Below are 25,832 nucleotides of genomic sequence, written 5' to 3'. Positions count from 1 at the left end.
TGCATCTCTGTCCTAAAGGCATGATAGTCCTTGGCCTCCCCCCCAAACTTCTGCACCAATCCTGGCAACTTTCTGGTGAGCGGGGTGGTTTTCCCCTTCTCTGCATCTTGAGCCCTCCTCTCCTCGAGCCTCGCCGTCTGCAGCGCTAGCTGGACCTCCAACGCCCGGTACCTTTCCTCCAGGCTTGGACCCGCTCCAGCTCCTGCTTCTCCGGTTCCGGCTGGGTTGCTCATGATGCCTTCTCCTGCACAAACTGCTCACAGAGACTGTCGGAATGCTGTGATGGGACGATGAGCTGCTTGTGCGTAAAATCCAAGTCCCTCAGAGTTTGGTCAAGTTTGCAAACCTCTGTCTGTAACGGAGCCCCTTAAACATGGCTCTGTCAGTCGCTTGCAGATTCCGACAGTGGTTGCTTTCGGAATCGCTTCCAACATAAAAGCTCCTTAACGGAAACACGTCTTCTGGACTCTCTGCGTGACAGTTTCCGGCGAGGAGTGGGTGTCCCTACAGGAGGTCCTGAAACCTCCCCACTGTTTTCGCTGGAAGTGTCTCGGAGCCATCCCTCCTGCTCACTTTCCCTCAGCTCAGCTCTTCTCCCCCTACTGGTTCCCTCTTCAGCTGCTGAGTCTCTCCCAACCTGTGTGAGCCCTTCCACCTCCCTTCCTTCCGATGGCAGTTCCCTGACATGTATTTTGTACTTTTTCTTTTTTTTTTCTTTTTCCTATTTTTGTAACCTTTTTTGAAACTTCAATAAATATCATTTTCAAAAAAAGAAAAAGAAAAAGAAAAAAGGAAAGGAGAATGCCAGGAGAAATGGGAGATATGAGTCCCAACCTTGGAAAACTGATTGCAAATAAAGAGAAGCAATAGAAATCAGAACCTACTTGTTCCTACTTTTTTGGGCATTCGGTGCTGATTCAATTTCTCCTTTGGCTCCTTACCACCCATGTTTTGAGCATTTTCGTCTGAGCAAAAAGCAATGAAAGGAACAAGGTGAAATGTGCATAATTCTTGCTTCCCTCCCCGCAAATAGGCAGTGTTTATGTGCCTGTGGCTTCCTAAAGCACCCTGCCTGACAGAATGAATAGCTAAATAAAATGTAACGCAGAGCTATACTCTTAGGGATAATTTTTCAAATGTTATCAAAGCATTTGTTTTATATATATATATATATATATATATATATATATATATATTCTAATTCTTCTGCAGGTTCCCAGTATTCAGCATTCCCGAGCCATAGGCACAGTTTTATAATACCAAATAATCTGTTAAACTGTGTTTTAATGCCTGGAGTTCTTTTTAACTTTGAAACACAATTTTCAAAGTTGTTCTGTTATTAATGCCTTCCAACCCCATACTTCCTCTGTTATTTACTGCTAATTGTTGAAAATGAGTAAGTGGCAGTAAGGATATACTTCATAATAGGATATATTACAGGCACAAATGAAACCCTCTGGGAGTGTCTTTCATACTCACTTGCACTTGATAACTGTTTTAATTCACAAATTCCAGAGCCACTGCTTAATACAAATAGAGCATAGCTGACACTCTTTTGCCTTCAGAATTTCCAGAAAGCCCTTTTGGCCAAACAAATTAATAATACATTTCTTTCCTTTTTTTTAAGAAAGAAAGAAAGAGCGAAAGAAAAAAGAACACGAACTTAAATCTGGATATCTAGTGAGGATTTTGTATACCACCTCTTGGAAGGCAAGTCACTTATTTCAAAGACAATTCAATGCAAGCAGATCAATGATGGATGAATCTGTCAGTTTCTGTTTCTCTCTCATCCTCAATTTCCAAGTCTTTAGTTCAGTTCTTCATATTTCTGCATTAGTTTATGCTTCATGAAAATTCACCAGCATTTTAGTCCTATCCATGGCATGGAGATTTCAGGCTTGTGTCCTGAGCGGACACTAAGGGAGGTGTCCAAGAATGCCACAAACTCGGGTGGGTGAGTAGGAACCACATTGCTTATCCCTGTTGGAGGCAGTTATTGATGATTCCTTAAATTCAAAGTTGATTGCATTTGTGGCAAGAAAGAAAGCTCTTCTTCCAGTAGCAGGATCAGATTCGGAGTAGATGCGACCAGACAAATGCATAGAACATAAGAATATGAATAGAGGTTTGCTAAGAATGGCAGAGAATGAATCTTCATAGAGTTAAGGCTGATGAAACCTTGAAAGAAGCAACAGGGGACCTTGTGTTCCTATGGTCTGTTGTGCTTCACTCAGTTTAAATAATTGAAATTATTATTATATTGCGAATTTTTGTCCTCCTGCCAAAAACGGCATCCAAAGCAGCCAGAACAAAATAATTAAAAAAATAAAGCAACCGCACCAACATTATAAAATAAAAATGTAATAAAATACAACTCACAAACATTTATACATACATAGTAAGAATAAAAACTGCAGTAATACCAACCAGTAGCCAAATAAATCAACCCAAAGGCAAGCTAATTCACTCCCTAAACTAACAAAGGAAACTACAAATTTAATCACCAAAAGCATGAATAAAGAAGGCATACTCTGCCTGGAGCCTCAGGAGTAGGAACAAAGGCACCCAGAGACTTGTCTAGAAGACTTCCTTAGAAGGTAGCTTCATAACAGTTAGGATTCAGGCACAGGAAGGACCGTGAGTCCAATAACCACCTGCCTAATCTCAAGCAGAAGGGCTTAAATCAATATCTGAACTGCTGGGCAGGTTCCTGTAGGTACAGGCAATCCATGCAGCCCCACACAATTTAGTAGAGATGTGCACAGCTCCTGAGATTTACCTTGTATCTGAGCATTTTTATTTACTTATTTTAAAAACCTGACCTGTTTCTGAGGTGCCCTGTGGTCTCTCCATTTTAATCTCCATTCACAGTTTTGAGCCACTCTGTAAAACGAAGCAAAACCTTTGCCGTACTATTAGTACCATACTTTTCTCATGTCACCCATTGCATGATTGAGAGCTCCTCTGGGAGGGAGGGGCTTGGGAGCCCCTCTGTGGCAGCCCCTATGTTGTGAAACTTCCCACAGAGTTGTGCCTGGAACCTTCATTATACAGTTTTTGGCGAACGATGAGGACACACTTCTTTATCTTGGCTTTTGGCAATTGAGATGGAATTTTTTTTAGGACCCATCTATTTATGAATTTTGTTTTAAACTGTTTTGGCTATTGTGTAATGCTGTGTTTTCATATTGATGGTGTTTTAATTGGAGCCAAGCCTGGAACCTCAGGATAAAGGGCAGGTAATAAACTATAATAATACATACAAACATAATATACATTTGTAAAAATAATTTATCCACTGTTCACAATAATTTAATTTATCCACTGTTCACAAGGGGAAAAACACATCTCACCCCCAAAGGCACACTCCTCCATCATCTCCTGAGACAGACAGATGCCAGCATTGTCTGAACCATGAGCTTAAGGCTGTAATCTTATGCACACTTACTCAAGAGTTAGTCCCAACAAACTCTGTTGCATAGAATTGCATTGTGAGGCTACAAACCTTTGCATGCCTACCTACGTCACTGACCAACTAAATATGCCTAGGACTGCACTGTAAATTTTTGGCTTTCTGAAGGTTTGACTCGTGCAAATTTTGCTCCACACCTCCCGCTGAAAGTAGGGGAAGTGAAAAAGAGTCGTGGTGTAGAAAACAAATATAGACCCCAAGCTGAAATCCGCTGTCATCTAAATCTCTTGAATACGCTAACATTGTACAGTATGTTGGCATAGAACCTTGGGCTTAATTTGCTGTGACACTTTCGCCGTAGTGTTATTTTAACAAAATAATCTCTTGCAACCTCTTTAATATTGGATGTTGTAACATTTCCCCCCCTTTGAGACTGCGGTAGACAGAGTAACATTGATCTGTCTTGATGGCTGTAACAAAGCTAGGCTACCACAACAATATTTTATTGTCTTTTGGTTTCCTTGAGGAACCGGGAAATTGCGATGTGTGAAGACTGAATGCTTAAGGCCAAGAATGTTTTCCCTACCAATAATGTGTCCTCCCTTAATTTTCAAATAGTATTATAATGTTCAATCTGCATCTTCTCTTTTGAATGGAAAAGTAGACGCCAAGGATCCTAATGTATCTTAGTATCGGAGTTATCCATGCATTTATTGTAAAAAGCATTTGGAAGGCCACAGCTTACCCAGATGCTTGCTGACATTTCTACCAATTTTATATTGTAAAATGAAGTGCCGTTTGCATATTTATGCCACGTCATGTATATATGCATGGGTTTCTGAATACTCCTAGGAATGGAACTGCTGTTCCCTTTGGGGTGCTTGCCCTGCTAGAAGATGGAAGGATGCAACCTAAAACACTTTAGGACAACTCAGTGTGTCTTGATGTATTAAGTTATTCTTTAGTTTTCCTCCATATAATGGGGCATAGAGGTAAAACAGATTTTAAAACAGTTACAGCAGTGCGCAGCAAAGTAAGTAAAATAAATTGTGGAGTGTTTTGAACTGTAATGACCTCTTGTGAAAGCCTGAGTGCTAATGGATGCATATTAAATGTCTGGAGTGAAGGATTCCTAAAGGGGGTCTAGACTGACTGAGTAATCAGCATCATGAGGCATGTGGGGAACATTGCGTCAGTTTTCCTGATTGTAGTACTTCTGTCCCATTTCCTGATATTCCTTTCACATTGCAGGGCCTGTTGCATTATGGAAGTGTTGCTTTTTGACCAATTTACTGGCATATCACGTTAAAAATTTTTCACACCAGTGGGAGCAGTGCGACACGACCCTGAACATAATTGAAACATGTTGCTACTCCCCACCCTTTCCACGCATCCGTGCCATGAAAATGACAGGGAGGAGCTGTATGCTGGCATACCTCCCCAAATTTTGTCACTTCCCTCCTGTGATTTTCTGGTTCAACATGGTTGCAAATGTTTTTGTGGTTTTTTTTTAACCAGTTCAACTAGAAATTAGCACTAACTTCCTGCATATTCTGCTAGATTTCTGGAAGTGGCTTTTATATCATGTGAAATCCAGAAATTAACAGTTAGGGAAACATTGGGAAATGGAATATAATGCCATGTGAATGCAGCCAGAAAGTGAATGTATAATTATTCACTGTAAGATTGCATTGATCACTTTCTAAACTGAGCATGCTCAGTAGCCATGGAATGTTGAATGTCAAGTAGAAAAGTAGAATGGAAGAGATGGGTAGTGGAATGGAGTGTATGGCTGAACAGCAACACACCTGTTAGGAAAGGAATAAGGAACCTATGGCCTTCCAGAAGTTCTTGGGCTCATATAATGCCTAGTCAGTATGGCCAATGGTCGGGGGTGATGGGAACTGAAGTTCAACAATATTTGATAGGAGGTGAGGATACCCTACAGCATTTTGTTGAAGGGTCTCACTAGTAGTAGAGAATGAAGCTGATGAGGTTCCATGGGCAAGAAGCTATGGCATACCACACATATGGATCAACACAAACTGTTTTCGATAGTAGAGAATTTCTTAATATGACACAGGTGTGAGTCATATTAGCCTGATGCTATGATTTATGACAAAGTCAACTACATGTGTATTGTCTAGTCACTTAAAATTAGAGAATGACTTGCCCAGATTTCGTTACAAACTGTCATGCTACTCAAGGATCAAATAGTTTCATCATTACAGAATTCACTTAGATCTTCTCAAGATGAAAAACACCTCCCCACCCCCAGCTTCAGGTTGAGGGAGATAATTCAATTTGGAAAATGGCACAGATGGAGAAGACTTACACACACACACACACACACACACACACACACAGAGAGAGTTTGACCTTCAGTTTACCACTCTGAATCGAATGGTTCTCAATATACATTCACAACCTGATGGGGCTTGGGGGAGGAGCTTAGATGATGATTTAAACTACAACCCTAGTCCCACGTAGCTGTGAGAAAGCTCTATGGAATTCAGTGGGACTTACTTCTGAGCAGACGTGGTTAGGATTGCAAGCTTAGAGTGGAATAATGGCACATAGGGAAAGGATTAGACATCCTCTTACTTCTTCACTTCAAATCTCTCCCTCCCAAAGTGATTTTTCCCCGGGAAAGAAAATAAGGGTCATAAGGTTTCGGTTGCACTCATTTGCATGTAATATGGGTTAGGTCCTAAGGGTTGCATCCTGTGTGTTGTATGCTATAGTTCTTTGAGAGTGCAGGAAATGAGCAAAATGTGCTATCCGCTGTAGAACTTCAGCTTTTTATTTTTTCTTTTTATAAAAAATGCCTGTTTCTTGCTCTTGTGGCGGCAAAGATGTTCTTGAAGGTTTATAGGCCATGTCTGCTGGAATCTTAACAAGCCAGGAGGGAGATGGAATCCTAAGGTTGGGGCAAAATTTCAGTGCCCTTTATAGCTTCTCATGACTAGCAAAACAGGAACACATTATGCAAAACTTTTATTATAATAGCAGATTAAGGTAAAAGGAATGAGACAAACCTGCTCAGTCTGCATCTTTTCAGAAGTTTGGTATTTCTCACTGTACCAGTTGTGGGCTGGTATGGTTTCAGTTTGGGGTTATCTGGCAAGAACTAGCATATGCCCTGAAAGTAAGCCCAGTTGACATATTTCTATACATGTATTATAGCTCTGTTATGTGGGATAAATGTAAGAGTGGTTGGTGGTTGTGAAGAATTAATACATCTGAATTTTAGTTTTGAAGCTATTTTAGCTGCTTGATGCTTTTTCTGTTTATTAAATGAATATCCAGGCCTTTCTCCTAATGGAGCCCAGTTCTTGATCTAATCAGTTCCTGTGGTTTGTGTACACTGGAGAAAAATTAAATCACTACAGTAGAACTTTTGGAGTTTTTATTATTGTACTCCACTTCTGTTATGTTTGTTGTAGATGAAGTAATGCATAGTGAATGCTACAAATGTATGATGCAGTCCCTTTTTTAAACCCAAATTTGGGCAAAGACCATGATGTTCAGATTCCTGAGTGGTAAGTTTTAGATTAATTGATGTGCAAAGCAAAATAGTATAAAAATATCAAAAAGATCTTGACTAGAACCCCCCCACCAAATACCCAAAAGGTTTTTCTTTCAAAACCTAGCAGCATGTGCACTCTCTCATTCTCTCTCTCTCTCTCTCTGTCTCTCTTTGTCACACACAAACACGAATCATCATTGTTAGGCTGACTAGGCACAACAAATTTCAGTGCAAAAGGTAATTTTTAAAAGAAAATTGTAAGCCTTGAAAATAGAGGCTTAGAATGGAATGGCCATCTCAACCATAACTGCAGTATATAGCACTGCTGCTGAAACACTAATAAAAAGGTAAGCACAGAGGATATTTGTTAGATTACTTTTACCATGGTTGACAGTAATACCATGATTGCTTTTCACAGAACTCCAGGAGAAGAAAAGTAATGTTTATATGTAAGGAGATTTCAAGCTGAATTTTATCACCGGTGTTGGGCTATAAAATCGTGTCAGCAGTATTCCTGAAATATGGAATTCTTTTTTTTTTTTTTTTTTTGGCTTGCAAAATGACAGAGTTTTCTTTGATCAGCTAGATAGCAGCAGGAGAAGCCCATTTATCCTTCATATCACTACATTTCCACAACACATAAAGGCAGGAGGCATGTTTTGCCTTTAAAATGTCAAGAGGTCATTTAAAAGTGGAGGGCACCAAAACAGCACACTCTCTAACATTGCCACTCTATTCTTGTATGCTTAGACGAAGGTCCTATTTAGCTCAAAGAGGATGAATCTCATGTACCTGGGAGTGAGTCCTGGTGAATTCAGTAGGGCTTATTTCTGAGTAAACCTCAGTAGAATTGTACTGTACATGTTCTAATACTAAAATAGAGTTAAAAATAGAGAAAACACACACACCACTCAAGGAAAAAGGAATCTCATTGAACACATTTCTTAATATATCATGCTTACATGACAACTGGTCCTGCCAACCTAGCAGTTCGAAAGCACGTCAAAGTGCAAGTAGATAAATAGGTACCGCTCCAGCGGGAAGGTAAACGGCATTTCTGTGCTGCTCTGGTTTGCCAGAAGCAGCTTAGTCATGCTGGCCACATTACCTGGAAACTGTACGCCGGCTCCCTCGGCCAATAAAGCGAGATGAGCACCACAACCCCAGAGTCGGCCACGACTGGACCTATGGTCGGGGGTCTCTTTACCTTTACCATTACATGACAACTAGCTCATTAACTATCATAGGTTTATATATCTATAGGCATCTGAACATGACTGTTGGCCCAGGCTCCTGGGTGTAAGTTCCATTGACTTCAGTGCAATTTACTTTTGAGTAGACATGCACAGTATTATGATAGATATAAATATTTAAAGAAATAGCGAAGGTTCAGAGCATAAGCACACCTTTGTGGCACTGTGTGATGTGATAGCCATGATCCAAATGCTTCTGAATAAAGGGCTGCATAATTCTCTTCATTGGGGTGGGGTGGGGTCATTGTGAACTGAAATTTTTGCACACGTCCCATTTCATAAAAAGCAAAGAAAAAACTATGTTAAGGGGTGGTAAAAATTAACAGATAAGGAAATGCAGTGTTGATGAAAATTATTCCATGGCTAAAGAAATCTCACTGAGTGCACACACAAACACAAATGTTGTCATGGGGCTGTTGCATTTACTTTGCCAGGGCAAAAATGCAGGCACGAACTTCATACTTTTGGTTTTGTTGAAATCCACTGTGGAAGAATTCCCTCCCTGCCCCAGATGCCCACAAAACAGAAAAATATGTTTGAGTTTTAAGTTTTCAGTGAGAAGAGAACGTAAATGATGTCTAAGAAAGCTACTCTGAAAGACAACTGCACAGACCAGACATGGCAGTGTTTGAAAGAAGCAATCATTCCCAGCCTCTGACTGGATAAGCCATTTGCAGGTTAACAAAAGACATCAGATCTTTTCTACAAATGTTTTGATATTAGAGTACTCCAATTCAGATCAGGTTTAAAAGTACAGAGTTGTCGGGCTATGTTGAATCTTCCAAGATATTAGAATCTTAAGAGTCAAGCATAAAAAGGTAAAAAGTAAATGGACCCCTGACCGTTAGGTCCAGTCGTGACCGACTCTGGGGTTGCGGCACTCATCTCACTTTATTGGCCAAGGGAGCCGGCGTACAGCTTCTTGGTCATGTGGCCAGCATGACTAAGTCGCTTCTGGCGAACCAGAGCAGCGCACGGAAACACCGTTTACCTTCCTGCCGGAGTCGTACCTATTTATCTACTTGCACTTTGACGTGCTTTCGAACTGCTAGGTTGGCAGGAGCAGGGACCGAGCAACGGGAGCTCACCCTGTTGCGGGGATTCGAACCGACGACCTTCTGATCAGCAAGTCCTAGGCTCTGTGGTTTAACCCACAGCACCACCCATGTCCCAAGAGTCAAGAATAGGTTGTGTCAAATAGTGGGACATTCTGTTGATGACGTGTCAACGTCTCATTCTCTTCACCAACACTTATGAGCATCTCAAGATGGGGAAGAACTGTAGCTCAGTGGTGGTACATCTGCTTTGCATGCAGAAGGTCCCAGGTTCAATCCCTGGCATCTCTAGGGATAGGAGAGAACCCTGCCTGTATCCTGGAGACCTACTGCGAGTCTGCTGAAACAATGCTGAGCTAGATGAACCAATGGACAGATTCAGTTCCTACATCTAAAGATGCACAGATGAAGCAAGACTCAAAACTAATCTGGGCAAAGTGGTTTTTGCTTCTGGACAAAACATCCAAATCTTTAGTACAGATTTCTCTCAACAGGAGCTTTCCATTAAGAATGCATTTAGTTGATGGAGACATATGGCATCCATAGTGCACAGAATCCCTAATGGCACTATTGGTCTCTTCTTACTCTAATGAAGAAATGAAAAATCTCTGTTGCTTTGCAGTATGTGATGGTGTTGATGGTGGTGTGAACTGCCTTCTAAATATTCAGTGCTAAGGAATTATTTTCTCACACAATGCACAGTTAGGGAACAACTGATTAATTCAATGCAATCTGGATTCATGAATTCAGGTTGAGCAGCTTTAGGAACAGATTTTGATCCTCCCCTTTTTGGATACCCATCTCTGAGGAAGCCACAAAGTTCCCCTGCCTCTAAGTTTCACATCTTTTAATGAGTGGTACCTACTTTTACCTGTCCTGTAGAGCAGCGCTGTCACCACCTGTGAGAGCAGCACTCATAGATATTTGGGGTGGATGGATCTGGATAGCACTTGGCTGGGTATGGCTAGAAGGGCTGCTTTCTGAGAAGCTGTCATGGCCCATACTATTTATGAGGAGAATACTGTTTCTTTTATTCAAACAAGCTCATAGTGTTACTTTGAATGTTTGCAATCTGCAAGATCTCCTTCACTCATTTTCATTTGCAACCAAATACAATGTGTGTGGCGTACAGTTTCAGAGCCACAAGGCACAGGGAGGGAAGCAAGGAGAGAACGGTTCCATTAGCATATAATGCCATGCCAAGACAAATCAAACCATGGCTTAGAACATATGTGTGGATTCCTGGAGAAGAGATCACAGCTGCTTTGTGTCTCCTGTGACCTTCTAGCTCCTGTCCTTCCCAGGGCTAGCCATGCTTTGGCTTAGCATGCTGACTGAACCCTGGGCTCATGGTTTGCCTTCTCCAGACAAACAATGAGCTCTGACAAAACAAATTGTGAGCCTAGGGTGGGACAGCATGCTAAATCAAGCCATGGCTTAGTCTCTGGTAGCACAACAGCAGAGGACCATGGGAGAAGCACAGCAGCTGCAGTCTCCTCTCTGGGAAGCTGCACATTCACATGTTTGGAGCAAGTGATGGTTTAGCATTGCGCATGAAACAGGAATCTGTAAATGAAAGCTGCTATTGGTTGCTGCTTGGCACACCAGCCTTATTCCTTTCCTTGACATCTGAACCATTCTTCATCCATCATGTTCTAGCCTTCGGGAAAGCATTTTCTAAGACAGTAAGGGGATGAGCCCCATTCCTAACATATGTTAAGATGGTCATCCTGTATGCTTGAAAGCAGTATTGGTGTTAGTGGCATCTTGCCAGAAGCAATGGCAAAGTTAAGTATAATTGCTGGGGGACAATGACCTGTGATATTTATGGAGAATTCTATCCCATGCTCTTGTGACTTCTTTTTATAATTCCAGAATCTTAGGTGAAGGTCAGTCTATTGGGGAAAGAATATTATTCTTCCATATGCTGTAGTCAACAGAACTTGATTAAAAAGAAAAGAAAAGAACTAACCAAGTTGATTGCATTTATAGATTTGCGCTCGTTTTACAGTGCACATTCTCTCCAAATTAGATTGGATCTGTAACGATTCTCGGTATTTCTTCAGCATTCCTATAATCTCTGCAATGAACTAGGGTCCCCCCCTCCCAATGTTCTCTTTTTGAAAGATTGTATAAAGGTCAGACTTATAACAAGGCTCTCAAACAATCCTCTTTTTGATCTCTTGAAGTCTTGCAACTTGAAGTTTTTCATCATCAAACTCCTGTCTCCCTTGCACAATTTATTATTGGACCTGCCATTCTTCCCAGTCAAAAAACAATATCAATCTTCTCAAAAACTATGATTGGCTCTCCCTTCCCTACCTCAAAACCAGTGACAGCATTTAAAGAGTTGGGTGTTAACCACAAGTATTTTTTTCCTTACTAGAAAAGAAACAGGTTCACATGACATACCTAATTTGCTATTATACAACTATGCAAGTGGCTATATAGTTAAGGCAGGCAGCCTTTTCAATGCTCCGCCATGATAAACCCTAGGAATTCTATTCAATATTCAGTCAAGACAATGTATTATTCTGCTTTGTAGTTGAGTATCTACTGAGCGAGGGGCAAAAATCTCCCAATCATCCCTCTGAAGGACTCTGAGGGACAATTCTGTAGTTCCACCAAGCTCCAGTGATTCCAGTTTGATTATACTGGAGCTGAGAGTGAGGGAAGGAGTAAACTGGGAGTAAATGAAGGGCTGAGTGTCTTCATGCAAAAATAAATTTGGTTTTTCAAGTGTTTATGCCGAACGCACAGTAACCTGGATGGGATTTTCAAGTGTACACTCAAAAAGCCACCTGTAGCTGCTGCTCCCCCAAACGCCAAAATAAAAAAAGCTTTACCTTGGGATGGGAGGTGCCTACAGACAGTGAGGGATCTCATGGAGACAGAAGAGTCCCTCTTATGAGCTGGAATGGGGGCAAACATCTGAAGTGAAAGCAGAAGCAGAGCTTTTTTAAATGGGATGGAGTAGAAACTTGAGTGAAAATAACAGGGAGCAACAGGAGTGGAAAGTTCCCACTTTACTTTCTTGTGAAATTGTTCCTACTTGTCTGCAAGGTAGTTGTCATTATTTAATTTTATTTATATATTGCTTCATATTTGAACAGTGGTTTACAAATCCCAACAAAAATGAATCCACATAAGAAATAAATTACAAATTACAAAACCTACTACTTGTTTCCACCATCATTCCACATTTTAGCTCATTGTGCTGTCTTGTCCATTTCAGTATATCATAGCCATGAGTGTGGAGCTGGTTGATGATTTTTAGTTAATTGTTATGGCTTGATAAACAGCCAATTGCAGAGTAGGGTGTGGGCAGCATGGTATCTGTGCCATCTTAATCTTCAAATTTACATCCCATTGGTTGTGATGTAGGACCATACAGGAACCGTCAACGCTCATCACAGATCGGTGTATGAAAGCTAGTTCACAGTATGTCGATAACAAGCACTATTCTGCTCCATTACTGATTTGGGTTGCTTCTAGAAGCTTCTCACACTTGGAACTGGTGGACCTCCAGGTTAATAGGATTCCAGAAGTGTGGGGTGTATCCAAGCATGTCTGTGTTTGGCATTCACATTTAGTGCACAAATGATGATTATGGGCTACAGGGAATGACTATCTTAAGCAAATGTATGGGCTTATCTTACATGGAGCTTAAGAGAGCCATAATCAGTACATTTCATGAAGTTGTAAGAATGTAGACTGTAGCAGAATATAGCAGTCTTCTAGGAGCCAGGTAAGTGCCTTAACAATTCACAACTAAGGGTGGATTGGGTCCTGCTTAACCTCCATGTCAGCTTTATTGGGGGCTACTAATTCAAGGTTATCTACATAAACAGGACAAAGGCAAACTTCAGGTACTTAAAGTTCAATTTTGTGCTCTAATTCATGCTTAGTATGTGTGCATTCATTCCATTGTAAAGAAGGTGCGCCAAGGTCTTGCCTGACTCCCTGCAGTAGCACTTCAGTTTCTTGGGGAAAGCACTAGCAAAGGAAGCTTGCTAAGCTTACTTTAACTTCTGCTGCAGTGCTAACATATTCAGACAAACGAATGTCTGAATTATCTGAATGTATGGTGGGAAGGATTCCTGTCTAAGCATGTGAAGCAGAAAGATTTGTTTCACATTCATAAATACCATCTCCCTCTGTTTCTTTCAGAAGCATCTGATGATCACATATGGTGCTTATGGCTGCGTAATTATGTTTTGACTTTCTCACTTTCATATTTCCATTTGTTTTTTATATTATCGGGCGACTTCTGCTTATTTACCCATTCGTCTTCGTGTAGACCTTGTGTTCTTTCTTCAGTTTGGTTATTATTTTCATTAATCCACTCTTAAATAAAAATAATTTATGGAAAATTCGCAGTGTGAGTGAGATAGGATTGGAGGGGAATCCAGCTTCACTTTGGAAAGAAAGGATCCAAAGAAGTGGGGAGCTGAAACCCACCGCCTACATATTGGACATGCCCATGTTCTAAAGAATAAATTTAAAGTACATTCTAGAAAACCATTATTGGCAACTAAAAAGAGAAAAGTAAAATAAACCTTTAGGATATCACAGGGGTCACCACTATGATGTTCTGTGAGATATGAAAAGTATTGACACATGTGTGTGATATTGGAATCATTACATGAATGCTCATCCTAACAAATACCATAGATAAATAGATAGATATTCTCCAATATTCATTGTTGTGATTCATGCTTGTATGATAAAAAGTTGTCCTTGAAAAATTATTTCCTAGGTGTCTGTAATCACATGTACATAATTTTATTCAATAAGCTTTTTTAAAAATCAGAAGGAAAATAATGAATAAAGGCCTGGTTTTCATAGGTTTCTGTGTGGCATGGGTCCATTTGCCCATTCCATTCATGCACACAATTTTACTCGTTGTGGAAGAGGAGCTGTCCAGCAGGGCCAGAACATCCAAAGACCGAGCCATTCAGGGAGCTGTCCAGCCTTGTAGTAAGGAAAGCAACGGATGAAGCAGGGGAAATGCTGCACTGGTTAGGTTTTGGCTGCTACTGAGGATTTTAATTTTTGACAAAGTAATAATCATAAATAAAAATGTTCACCCCACCACTGAGGACCATTGTAACTATCCAACCTCCAGAAATTTCAACACCTCTTGCGATGGTTTCCCCCCTTTCCATTTTAACAGTACACATTCTACAAACACCCTCCAAATCATTGCTCCTGCATATTCCCTGTCTTACCTTAATGGTACATGTTAATTTATCATTAATAGCTATATCCCACACCTCTTTGTAAGCTATAATATTGAGGGCTACACAGAGACGGAGGGCAGTCAGAGCGTAATTGGGTTTCCAGCTTCAGGCTGTTTTGTGGGTGGGGCTTCCTCAATGCCCAGAATCCTAGATTTCCCACCTGTAGCTAATCCATTAGGAAGTGTGCAAAAGATTCCTCCTTTCTGTAAGCATAAGACTCCATTGCAGCAGCCAGTGCCAGACACCCCTGTTTGAACTGCAGCAAGTAAACCAGACTAATGAGACTGAGCTAAAATATATAGGGGGGGAATTATGGCATGTTTCATGGCAGCCGTCTTTGTTCACTCTGTGGATCAAACCTGTGCCACAAGCAAGCTTCAAAGCCTGAAACCAATTGTTCATTACCTGACAGATCTATGCAAAGGAAAATCATTTTTATATAAAGGAAGACAAAAGATTGTCTTCCTTCTAAGTTGGAGGGAGCAGCTGTTTCAATAATTCCACAGAGGAGTAACAATGACCAACTGACTTGAATGTTTTAAGGGGGAAAATGATATCTTCTCCTCTGAGAATGCCATATGCTCTGTGCTTTGAGGCAAGCTGCCAGCAGTACATAGCAATTAGGCAGAGCAGAGACTGTATGAAAATTTGATCCAAAATGCCGTCAGAGAAGGATCTCTCTAGGCAATTTAATAACTAATAGAGACGCAGATCAACTTTTCAGATTTATTGTATCACAAAATAAGTTCGATACAGAGCAAATACTTATCTGTAAAATGCTTGCTTGTAAATCAAACCACTTTTCCTATAGCCTGTTATATGAATGGCTGTTGCCTGGTTGCTAGCTATGTAGAGTTTTGGATTAATCAACCTCTTAAGTATATGTGTCCCAATTATTTGTTGTTGTTGGTTTTTCTAAGTTTTAAACTTGCCATTACTGCCACTGGGAAACTGGGCAAGTCTTAGTTCCAGAAAGCTTTATATAACTATTCATTAATATGGTGAAGAGTGGTAGGGGGTGTGAAATTGGTAATTCATTCAGACAGCTGGATTTACAGTTGGGTATTAAATCACTCTGCCTTACGTAAATTCAGTATCATTGATTTATCATATGATCCCTATTCAGCAGAGCTTTGTCATTTTGCATTGATTTAATTGATTCAGCAACAAGTATAGATTCAAACAGGACCCAAATTGTTTCCTAAATTTGTATGACACTGTATTATTTACATACAATTTGTGCTTTGTTTCCTCTGCTTTCCCTCCGTATCTTCCTTGGTCTGTCCCAAATATTATTCCACTGACATTTAGACTGTAAGCACATAAGGACGCACAAGCTCTACTGGTACAGACCAAAAATCTATCTTGTTCATTACATCTCACCTTAGGACACAAACATTGTTTCCCTTAAATATAATGCTGTCAAGTGCTGAATGAATAAATATATCATATGGTGTCAACAGAGTGCTAGATGCTGTACAGAAAGCTCTGTAGAAATCTGTGCATGTTGAATTTACTAGACTCACAGACTCTGTCTGTAAACAGAACATATATAGCCTCTGAAGATACGGCTGGGAAACCTGAAAAAGGGCTCCCCATCACACCAAAGAGCCCATGCATGTTCTCTTTTGAGGGATTCAGGTTCTGAGCAGACAGTACACTGAAGGTGTGTAGGCTAAGGATGGGGCCTGCTTTTCTATGATTAGTCACCATGCTGGATATATGTTACCTCCAGGATCAAAGGCAGCATGCATGTAAATACCAGTAGTTTGGGATCATGGGCTGTTGAGCCCATGCCCTACTTCTGGGTTTCTTATAGGAATCTGGTGGGCAACTGTGGAAAGCAGGATGCTTTACCAGATAGGCATTTGGTCTGATCCTCCAGGGCTGTTCTTAAGTTCTTATGCTCCCTTCCTTCACATGTGCATCCAGTCTACGTCAACCGAATGTCTAGGGAGAGATCAGGAAATGACAATGACTAATGGTTTGGTGCAGGGCTGCATATGCTTTTGGCTAACCAACCAAGGGGCCTCATGCCAGCTGTCTCTGTCTGTCTGTCTGTCTGTCTGTCTGTGTCTCACTCTCTCACACACAGCAGACATATCCCTCTCTACTGCTGAATTAAATCCTCATCACAGTGTTGAGATGAGAAGAGAGGTTTAGCCCAGTGCTGTGATAGAACATCAGATCGCCCCAAGCCTGCTTAAATAAGTGCTGCCATTTAATCAAGATATATAGGAAAGGCATCTCATACTTTGGGAATCAAGAAAGTTGATCATTCTGCCATATATAATCAGGAACTAGTTTTCCTGAAAGGTCTTTTTCAGGTAAGAGCAGGGGGTACTATCAGCGACTAATTCCTCTAACCACTAAACTGGCATCTCAACAGTTTTGTTGCCACAGTCACTTTCACTGCACTACTTCTTGCACCCCTCTTGATGGCAGATTTGACCCAGAGGCCCGGGTTATTGGCATAGAGTTAACTGTTTTAAACAAGACATTTAAAATATTTTCTAGATGTGCAATCTAGAATTTAATGGACTAGGCAAGGTAAGTAGATTTTATTTTTGCTGAGCAATTTCCTTATACCCAACCTGATTAATATAAAATACTTGGATCCCACTATTTCTCATCAAAATTAGTGGAACTCACAACCTGACCCTAAACTTGTTTACTTGGAAGTAAGCCCCATCGATTTCTGTTTAGCTTTGGCCCCAGTAAACACACATTGGGTCTTAAACAGTTTCAGCTTCATTGGAGTTGAATGCAAGCTTCCTAGTTAGCGTAGCAGCACTTAAGCCAGCATTCAAGCAAGAAAGCAATTCCACTGCGTTAGGGTTGCTGCTCACAGGTACTTTGCTGAATGTGGTCCTTCTGCATCTTGGTGAGAGCAGAATAGCAAATAGTTTGCCTCAAACATTATGCATATGGGAATGTGTGTGTTTTAGATTTTTTTTTTTAAAAACCCATATAAAGTTTGATATCTTTATAATCTAGTGGGATTAGATATAGTGCTGTTTTATGTCAGAATTGTGGTTGGGGATACCTCTTTAAAATCTCCATTTTTATAGCAAGCTTAGAGGTAACAGGCATCTCAGACTACAAGGTCACCTTCAGAGGACATTTAATTTGGAGGGAAAGATTAAAGTTTTTCGAGCCGCAGCAACAACAGCACTGTTCTGTTTTTAAAGGCGATTGACACTGTGTGTGTCTGCAGTTGCATCGAGTTTTAGTTTCAACCTTTCCCCTAGCAATTCCTAATTTTGAATTTGCCTTTTATGCTGCCATAGCACACTGAAGGTCAAACTAGATGTGATGCTCAGTGTGACACTGTCATTCTCAGTGAAGTTTCAATACATGTTTCTCCTTTCTGGGCAAAGTCATGTGAAATTTGTCTCCTGAACCTTCTAGTGTGGAAATATCCATTGGGAATTCTGCAGAAATTTTTTTGTTGGATTTTCATTACTTAGAATAGCCTGCAAATCTGGCTTCATCACTGCTCATTCCTGACTCTCAGTCAGCTATAAATATGTTTAAAAGCAACGGTCCATGGAGGCTCCTTCTTTTGACTTCCTGCTATTGTGAAACCTCTCCATTTATCTCCACCTTCTGTGCAGGAAGGAATCCTGCCTCCACCCTATTTTTAAATCTGGTCACAGATCCTAGTCGCTGGTGTCAATTATCTATTGACATTTAAAATTTTAGAACAACGTTCATTTTAAGCCTTGGATAAAATGGCTCGAAACAGTGTTGCCCAAAATATTTGGGCTCCTCTCCAATATTGGGGCAGCTTCTTCCCATGGGGCTGCTTTATTGAGCACGCAGGATGGCAAATTTCATTTTGTTCCCAAATACATTGCCTGATTTCTCGGGATAGATAATTGGACACAAGTCTCATTTCAAACAGAGGGATACATTCTCTGTCCATAAGAAAGAGGAAAAGAAAAGAAAGGCAAAGCAGAAAGCAAAAAGCAAAAACAATTTTGTTCTTTTTCTATGGCTAAGAAGCGAGCCATAAACATTAGGAAGTCTGAGACAGAGATGGGGATTTGACTGGTAAAAGTTATTACTGATAGGATAGTAGTCGCTGAGACGGAAGATGTGAAAATCATAATAGCTTCTCAGGTGCATATTCATGATATGAGCCGTGTTACCGAGCAGGTCAAGCAATCAGTTTTACATTCATATCCTGAGCTTCAGTCATTTTTGTTAGAATGCTCTCCTGTGATCAGCTAATTCTTCTGGGGCATAGAAATTTATTCTTGTGTGAAGACTGTCTTATTTAGCAAAGGTGGAAGGAAATTCAAAACTGTCCGTGACCTAATTCTAGATGACCAAGATAATGCTCTTTTTAGTCTACTTGTCTTTGTATGCTAGCTTATTTGCTAAGGTAGAAGTTTGGTGTTGTATTTGGGTATGATTGCTACTTCAAAGAAGAGAGATTTTGGAGGTGTTACTATTTATTTGTTTATTGCATTTATATTCCACTTTTTCCTCTAAGGAGCTCAAAGTCGTGTACACAGTTCTCTCTTTTTTAATTTATTCCCCACAACACCCCTGTGAGGTAGGTTAGGCTGAGAGGCAGTGATTGGGGAAATCACAAACACAACCTATTTATATGGCTAGGGATTGCTGAGGCTTACTGATCCATGACTGTTGCTGTAAATCAACAGGATTCACCCACAAATATTTCCTGGGTAGTTCTGCAACATCTCTTCATTCACAATCTTGGGATATTTACAGTTCACTAATTGCTTGCATTGAATTCTGAATCCTTCACAATTTTACTCACCTAAGACGCGGGACGCGGGTGGTGCTGTGGTCTAAACCACAGAGCCTAGGGCTTGCCGATCAGAAGGTCGGCGGTTCGAATCCCCGCGACAGGGTGAGCTCCCGTCGCTCAGTCCCAGCTCCTGCCAACCTAGCAGTTCAAAAGCATGTCAAAGTGCAAGTAGATAAATAGGTACTGCTCCGGCGGGAAGGTAAATGGCATTTCCGTGTGCTGCTCTGGTTCGCCAGAAGTGGCTTAGTCATGCTGGCCACATGACCTGGAAGCTGTACGCTGGCTCCCTCTGCCAGTAAAGCGAGATGAGCGTCGCAACCCCAGAGTTGTCTGCGACTGGACCTAATGGTCAGGGGTCCCTTTACCTTTACCTTTAAGATAATGGCTAGTCATACCTTCCAACAGGGATGGGGGCAGGCAACTCCCATCAACCCGAGACAGCATGACTAATGGTGGGAGTTATAGTACAACTTCTATTGGGCCACAGGTTCCCCATCCCTGCATTACAAAGTAATTATCTTGAAGCGAAACAGCATTGAATCGAGTTTCTGGGGTTTCATTGCTATTTTTGCAGTTGCTAATTGGCTAGTCAGCCTGGCATGAATGTAGGCTGTCAATGTAAGCAGGGAAGACTCTCTAGGCCACAACTGTGCTCAGTACCTCCTGCCCTCTCCCACTGCTTAAATTTTGATTAGGACTCCAATTTTGATGGCCATGCAGTGGCTACTTGCAGTTTGACCCACTGGCTACCTCTGCACATAGTCACGCTAGGCAAGTTTCTGGATTTGCTCTTTCAATTCTAGTAATCTCTTTTCTTCGGCTAGCAAATGAGGTATCATTGTATTGGAAAACTGAATGTCTGGCACTCAGTAAAAAATTACACAATTGCATACTCGCACCCCATTTTAAACCTCTTTCAGCCTGTATTTAATTTTAAGCTAAATTGGGTTATATTCCAGTTAATTAGCTTTCTGACCATTTTCATGATTTTTTATTTTGTTTTGCTTTGCTTTTGCTTTCTCAAACAGTGTAGTGGAATACCAGTTAGCAAGAACCTGCCTGTACATGCATCAGCCAGTGCTGATTTTGTGATGTTTCAAAGGACCTGCCTTGTAGATTCAAGGCTGAAGATCTGCACAAGGATGCTGTAGGACTCACACTTTTGTCTTTATTGCTTGTGCTTGTGTGCGAGTAGAGAAGCATGTGTAATAATGCTAATAATGGCAAAGAGTACATGTTGTCTTACTGAAACTACAAAGCTTATAAAAATTTGGACAGGGCAGGACAGGACTGTTTCTCTGTATAAATGAAGGACTGAGTTGTTATGGATCAAAACTGCAGTAGCTTTTGAGCATCCTCTAGTGGGGTTACACATATTGAAAACTGAGTCTATTGATGCAAGCCAAAGTCCAAGAAGATTTTACTTATTTTTTTAATGTACTTATACCTCATCTTTATGTGCCAAAACAAAAATATACAAATTAGCTTACAATGTGTTTTTTGTTTTTTTTTTTAAAAAAGAGCTTGAAGGTAAGAGTTTCAGAAATGGGCACAGGAGAGAACAAAGTGGAATAGTGAGATCAGTAAAAGCTTTCACTTCATCTGGTCAAATGCCCACCCCCTCAAAAATCTTAAGAAGGGGGACAGGTGAGCTTCCCCAGGACTAGAGAGAAGATTGCAACGTATGTCTCTGCCAGCAACTCTTCAGTCCACAATGTGGAACAAGAAATGAATCCTATTAAACCCAACTGGCTATACTTCTGAGTAAACATGGATGCCTTTGGTTTTGATGTAAAGCAGAGACCTTTGGCCCTCCAGATGTTGCTGAATGGCAACTCCAGTGAGCCTGAGCAAACGTGCTAAATGGATAGGGATGATGGGAGTTGTAGTTCGGCAAGATTTGGAGGGAATTTTAAAAATCTATTTCTGGGCTTTCCCTGGCATCCACCCCCGGCTCCCACCCTTGACTTCTCTGTGTGCCCTTTTGTCAGGGTTGGATCTAGCGTTAGGGGAAGACTTGGGCAAAAGGCTCCCTTTCTCTGTACCCCATCCCCTTCTCCTTTTGTTGCTGCCATGCTGTGCCTCTGAGCCCAATCTGCCCAGGAAGGGAGAGGAAGGAGGGTAACATGAGCAGAGGCTGCTGCTGCTGCTTTTACTCTTTGCTCCCATCGCTGCTCACTTATTTGGAGAGGGCAGCTGAACAGCAAGGAGTGACAGCAGGGAGGAGGAGGAGAGTCAATAAGATTGGAAGTGGGGACCCAGCCAGGTAGTGGTTTTATCTTGCAATACTAAATGTGTTTCCATTCCATTTCTCGGCAATGAATTTTCTATCAACCCCTTTTGATTCAGCAGAACACTTGAAACTAATGTACAGGCAATGGAAGGAATTTGTCAATGGAATTATGCATCAAGAGTTGCTCTATTGATTTGATAACTATTGTCTTTGCTTTAAGCCTCTGATTCTAAAGCACAAATTGCATTGATAATAAATAAATCCAGGACTAACTATAGGAAGTACTTGACTCTAAACACGTTCACCTGCTTTATAATAGAACATGATTCCAAGTAAGTACAGTATGCATATGCCACAACTTTAAAGTATTTCAGATTAGAATGGCAGTGGTGCCCAGGACCCTTAACACACTACAGTCCAGGATTTTTTGAGGTGTGTGTGGAATGCACTTTAAATGTGTAGTATGCACACAGCCTTAGTAAAGAAGCAGATTCCTTTTAGTGATGTCACCCCATGATAACATCTCAGAATGCAAAGGGAGTGTGTGTGTGCGTGTGTGCATGCGTACACACACACACACAAATATATTCTGAAATGCTATGGAATGTTTTCATTTGGCATTATCCAAAAGGAAAAAAAGGAGCACAGGTATGTGAGGACAGTTGCACAGAGTGAAAACAAGCACAGAAAGAGGAAGAATGGTCAAGGCAGCTGGGGGCGGGTGTCACACTAAGGCAAGGATGAGGTGTGCAGGACTAAAAGCAAAGGTACAGAGACAGAGGAGTGTATTGGGAAGCATCTATGGGAGCTGTGAAGAAATGGCGCATGTGCCCAGAAGGAGCAGAGAGAAAAGACACAGTGGATGCACATATCAGAGGGGGGAGAGAACCTATGGATAGACACAGCGGGGAGTGGGAAAGAGATAGATGGCAACTAGGCTTGTGGGAGTGGGGGAGGAGAAATAGTGAATGTACGCAGCAGGGGGAGAGCAAGCGAGAGAGACATGCAGCAGATGCAAACAGCAGGGGAGAGAGGCGTTTGGAGCAGGGAGAAAGCTCCTAGGAGAAAAGTCGAAAGAAGCCACTGCAAAATTAATAAAAGATAAAATATGGTCATAAACCATAGTCCAAAATACCTATTTTGTACTTTTCAATTAATATGAAAAAGCATTGGGGGGGGGAGGGGGAAGAAGAGGAAGAAAATGCAGTGCATATAATGCATTTAAAGACCCCACTCTTTGTTCCCTCCCCTTCATTTTTCGTTTTCTTTTTTTAATAAATAGACTTTGCTTGAAATAATGGCTCTGGCTGCACATTTATAATGGATATGGAAAGTTGGTGCCTGCTTTACTGGCCCCCTCCACCTGCAGACACAGAAACAGAGGGCCTGATCCAGGCCCTTTGTCAGAGGCATTCACTTTGGAAGAGCAAGAAATAAATATTCGTTGTCCAAGTCAAACTTTCTTGAGCTGTGAACTACTGATATTAAACGTTTGCAGGCCTAACGTAAATGAGAACAGAAAATTTACCTGGCATAATCAAAACAATAATCTGTTAGGTAAGGCTGGAGTGAGTCTTTCATTTCCAGGACTGGCTTGTGCGTACGGTCAGCGTAACCTATTTTATTTGAATGGCCCAGGAGACATTTGGAAAATGCCATTTGGAAAACCAGAGGCTGGGATAAATATGAGTGGTTATTTACATAGGTTACATTGCCATGGAGATATATAAGAAATCTCGATACTCATATGATGCCTTACTATAATATTTTTTTTTTTTTTAAGAAAACATTTTCCATTAAAACTGTGGATGACATATTTTTATGATGGCTCTGACTAGGTTCAATGCAAACACTGCGTATATTTAGTATGCAACCCGAAACCATGAAATCCACTGAGGAATACTCCATTGACTTCAATGGCATTTGAGCTGGTATATTATTGCCTTGTGGCCGGAAGATGGGGTGAGGTGCTCTCTCTAAGCCAAGTGATTTAAGACTATTTATGTAAGCAAAAGCAGTGAAAAGACAGAAAGGAGAGCTCACTTCCTTCCTTTTGTCTAAGCTTTTTGTGAAAGTGGCTGGATATGTTACAACTTGTCATTTTCTGCGGCTCAGTCATTATCAAAGGTGTCTCACTCTGAGATATGCTAAGGCTACAATTGACAAATCACTTATTCTGAAATGCTCCAGCCAGCAAGCCCAGTCCCTAGAACAGAATAAGAGCTCAGGTATTAAAATTTGGCACTCCAGTCCTAAATACATTGATTTTAGTAATATGCCCCTGTGGCGTCTAGAATTTTATTCCAAGTATGTTTAGAACTATTGTCTGACACCTTGATCCTGATCTTGGAAGTAACCCCTTGCCTGAATCCCCACCCTGAACTCCTAAACAGGTAAAGTCTGCTTAGTATTGCAACCAAACCTGATTCATATACAGTGGTACCTCTGGTTACGAACTTAATTCATTCTGGAGGTCCGTTCTTAACCTGAAACCATTCTTAACCTGAGGTACCACTTTAGCTAATGGGGCCTCCCACTGCTGCTGCCTCATGATTTCCGTTCTCATCCTGAGGTAAAGTTCTTAACCCGAGGTACGACTTATGGGTTATCAGAGTCTGTAACCAGAAGTGTTTGTAACCCAAGGTGTTTGTAATCCGAGGTACCACTGTAAATAATTACAATAATTTACACAATATACATGTTGTTTGTGTCAAACAATTGTGTGTGTGGGGTGAAGGGAAAGAGTCAGCTTCCTGTTCACATATATCTAGGTAGGTTAAAAAAAAAGGATGACCACAAACCTCCCATCTGATGAGTGATGCACTTACACACACAATTTTACCATATGCTGAGCAGCATAACAACAGCACCTTTTAGTAATAGGTGCACATTGTAATAGGGAAAAAAAAAGTCCAATATGGCTGGGAGCAGCTTACTCTTCCTTCCTGTCTCTGCCCCCTCAAAGGCATTTCCATAACTGCAGCAGGCACTCCTGGCATGATGACACAGCAGGTGGTGGCTTTGCTTTTGCCGTTGGCCAGCAGCATTGTACTTGAGCATCATTCCTTGGAGCAAAACAAGCAATTGGCAAGAGCTACTTTGAAGGAGTTGTTAAAATGGAACTAATTAAATCCAAGTTCTTCAGCTTAACAGGGCTGTCAGTCTGTCTGTTCAACAAACTACCATTCCACTGAATAATGCAACAGCTCTTCCTCTTATTGACGTCTGACTTTTCCGGCCCTCTCAGTGGTAGACCTTCCCAGCAAAATCGAGCGTTCCACATCATAAATCGACAAAGTTCTTTTGAGCTTGGAATCTCACATGGGTTATCTTTACTAAAAGGCATAAGAGGAACAGTAGGCATTCCTTTACGAAAACATGTCTTTGCTCCCTCAGAGGCCATGTCTGATGGATAGAGACTCAAGTTCTAGGAATACAGATGCTACAGGGGAAAACAAAACAAAACAAAACAAAAAACAAAACAAAACAACAACAACAACAACAAAACCACACACACCATGGGTTCCACAGTTCTTGATCTCTTACAATGTTGTTATGAAGAGCATCCCACTAGGGGGCGGAATGGCTATGTTGCTTAATATGAGTTTGCTTTTCAGCAGGAAGACAGAATTTAGGCTGAGGGTGAGGCACTGTTAGCAAAAATGCTCATAGTAAGACAGGCTGTTGTTTGTAGCTGTGAGATGAGGCGAGTTAAAACATTGTGGTGCAGGCAGTATTATGGGGGCTAGGGTGACCAAATGCAAAAGAGGAAAGGTCTGATGACTGCTGACAGAACTGTATAGATGAACAACCACAGTCTTTACTTGGTCCAGCATGGCAAACAGCAGCAGCAGCTAAAATCCCCACTTTTGTAGACTTACAGGCGCAGGAGCTCTCCCTGCCTTGCATCTGGTCACCCTGATCTGGACATGTCTCTGGTTAGAGCTCAGGCAAGGAAATAAAGTGATTCTCTATGTCTGAGTATCAGGGAGAGCGAGTGTGTATGTGTAAGACCATGGGTAGGCAAACTAAGGCCCAGGGGCCGGATCCGGCCCAATTGCCTTCTAAATCCTACCTGTGGGCAGTCCGGGAATCAGCGTGTTTTTACATGAGTAGAATGTGTGCTTGTATTTAAAATGCATCTCTGGGTTTTTTGTGGGGCATAGGAATTTGTTCATTCCCCCCCCCCCCATATAGTCCAGCCCCTCACAAGGTCTGAGGGACAGTGAACCAGCTCCCTACTGAAAACGTTTGCTGACCCCTGTGTAAGACCAACAGCAAATGTTTTATGTCTCTGCTAATTAATGCACTGCTGTGGTTGTAT

At 41.2% G+C, this 25,832-nt stretch overlaps 1 long non-coding RNA gene across 5 annotated transcripts in view; it reads left to right on the top strand.

The window, feature by feature from the left end:
• LOC308486165 overlaps positions 1-1,749 on the top strand; it is a 79,938-nt gene extending 78,189 nt beyond the window's left edge. For all 5 annotated transcript variants that reach the window (XR_013990977.1, XR_013990978.1, XR_013990979.1 and 2 more), the window contains one exon: positions 1,628-1,749. This is a non-coding gene — a long non-coding RNA (uncharacterized lncRNA). The remainder of the gene's footprint in view (positions 1-1,627) is intronic.
• Positions 1,750-25,832: the final 24,083 nt, after the last annotated feature.

Source organism: Podarcis pityusensis, assembly GCF_964106645.2.
Source record: "Podarcis pityusensis genome assembly, chromosome: 10".
NCBI lineage: Eukaryota > Metazoa > Chordata > Lepidosauria > Squamata > Lacertidae > Podarcis > Podarcis pityusensis.
The sequence above is the reverse complement of the archived record's forward strand: the minus strand, read 5'-3'. Positions and strand labels throughout refer to the sequence as shown.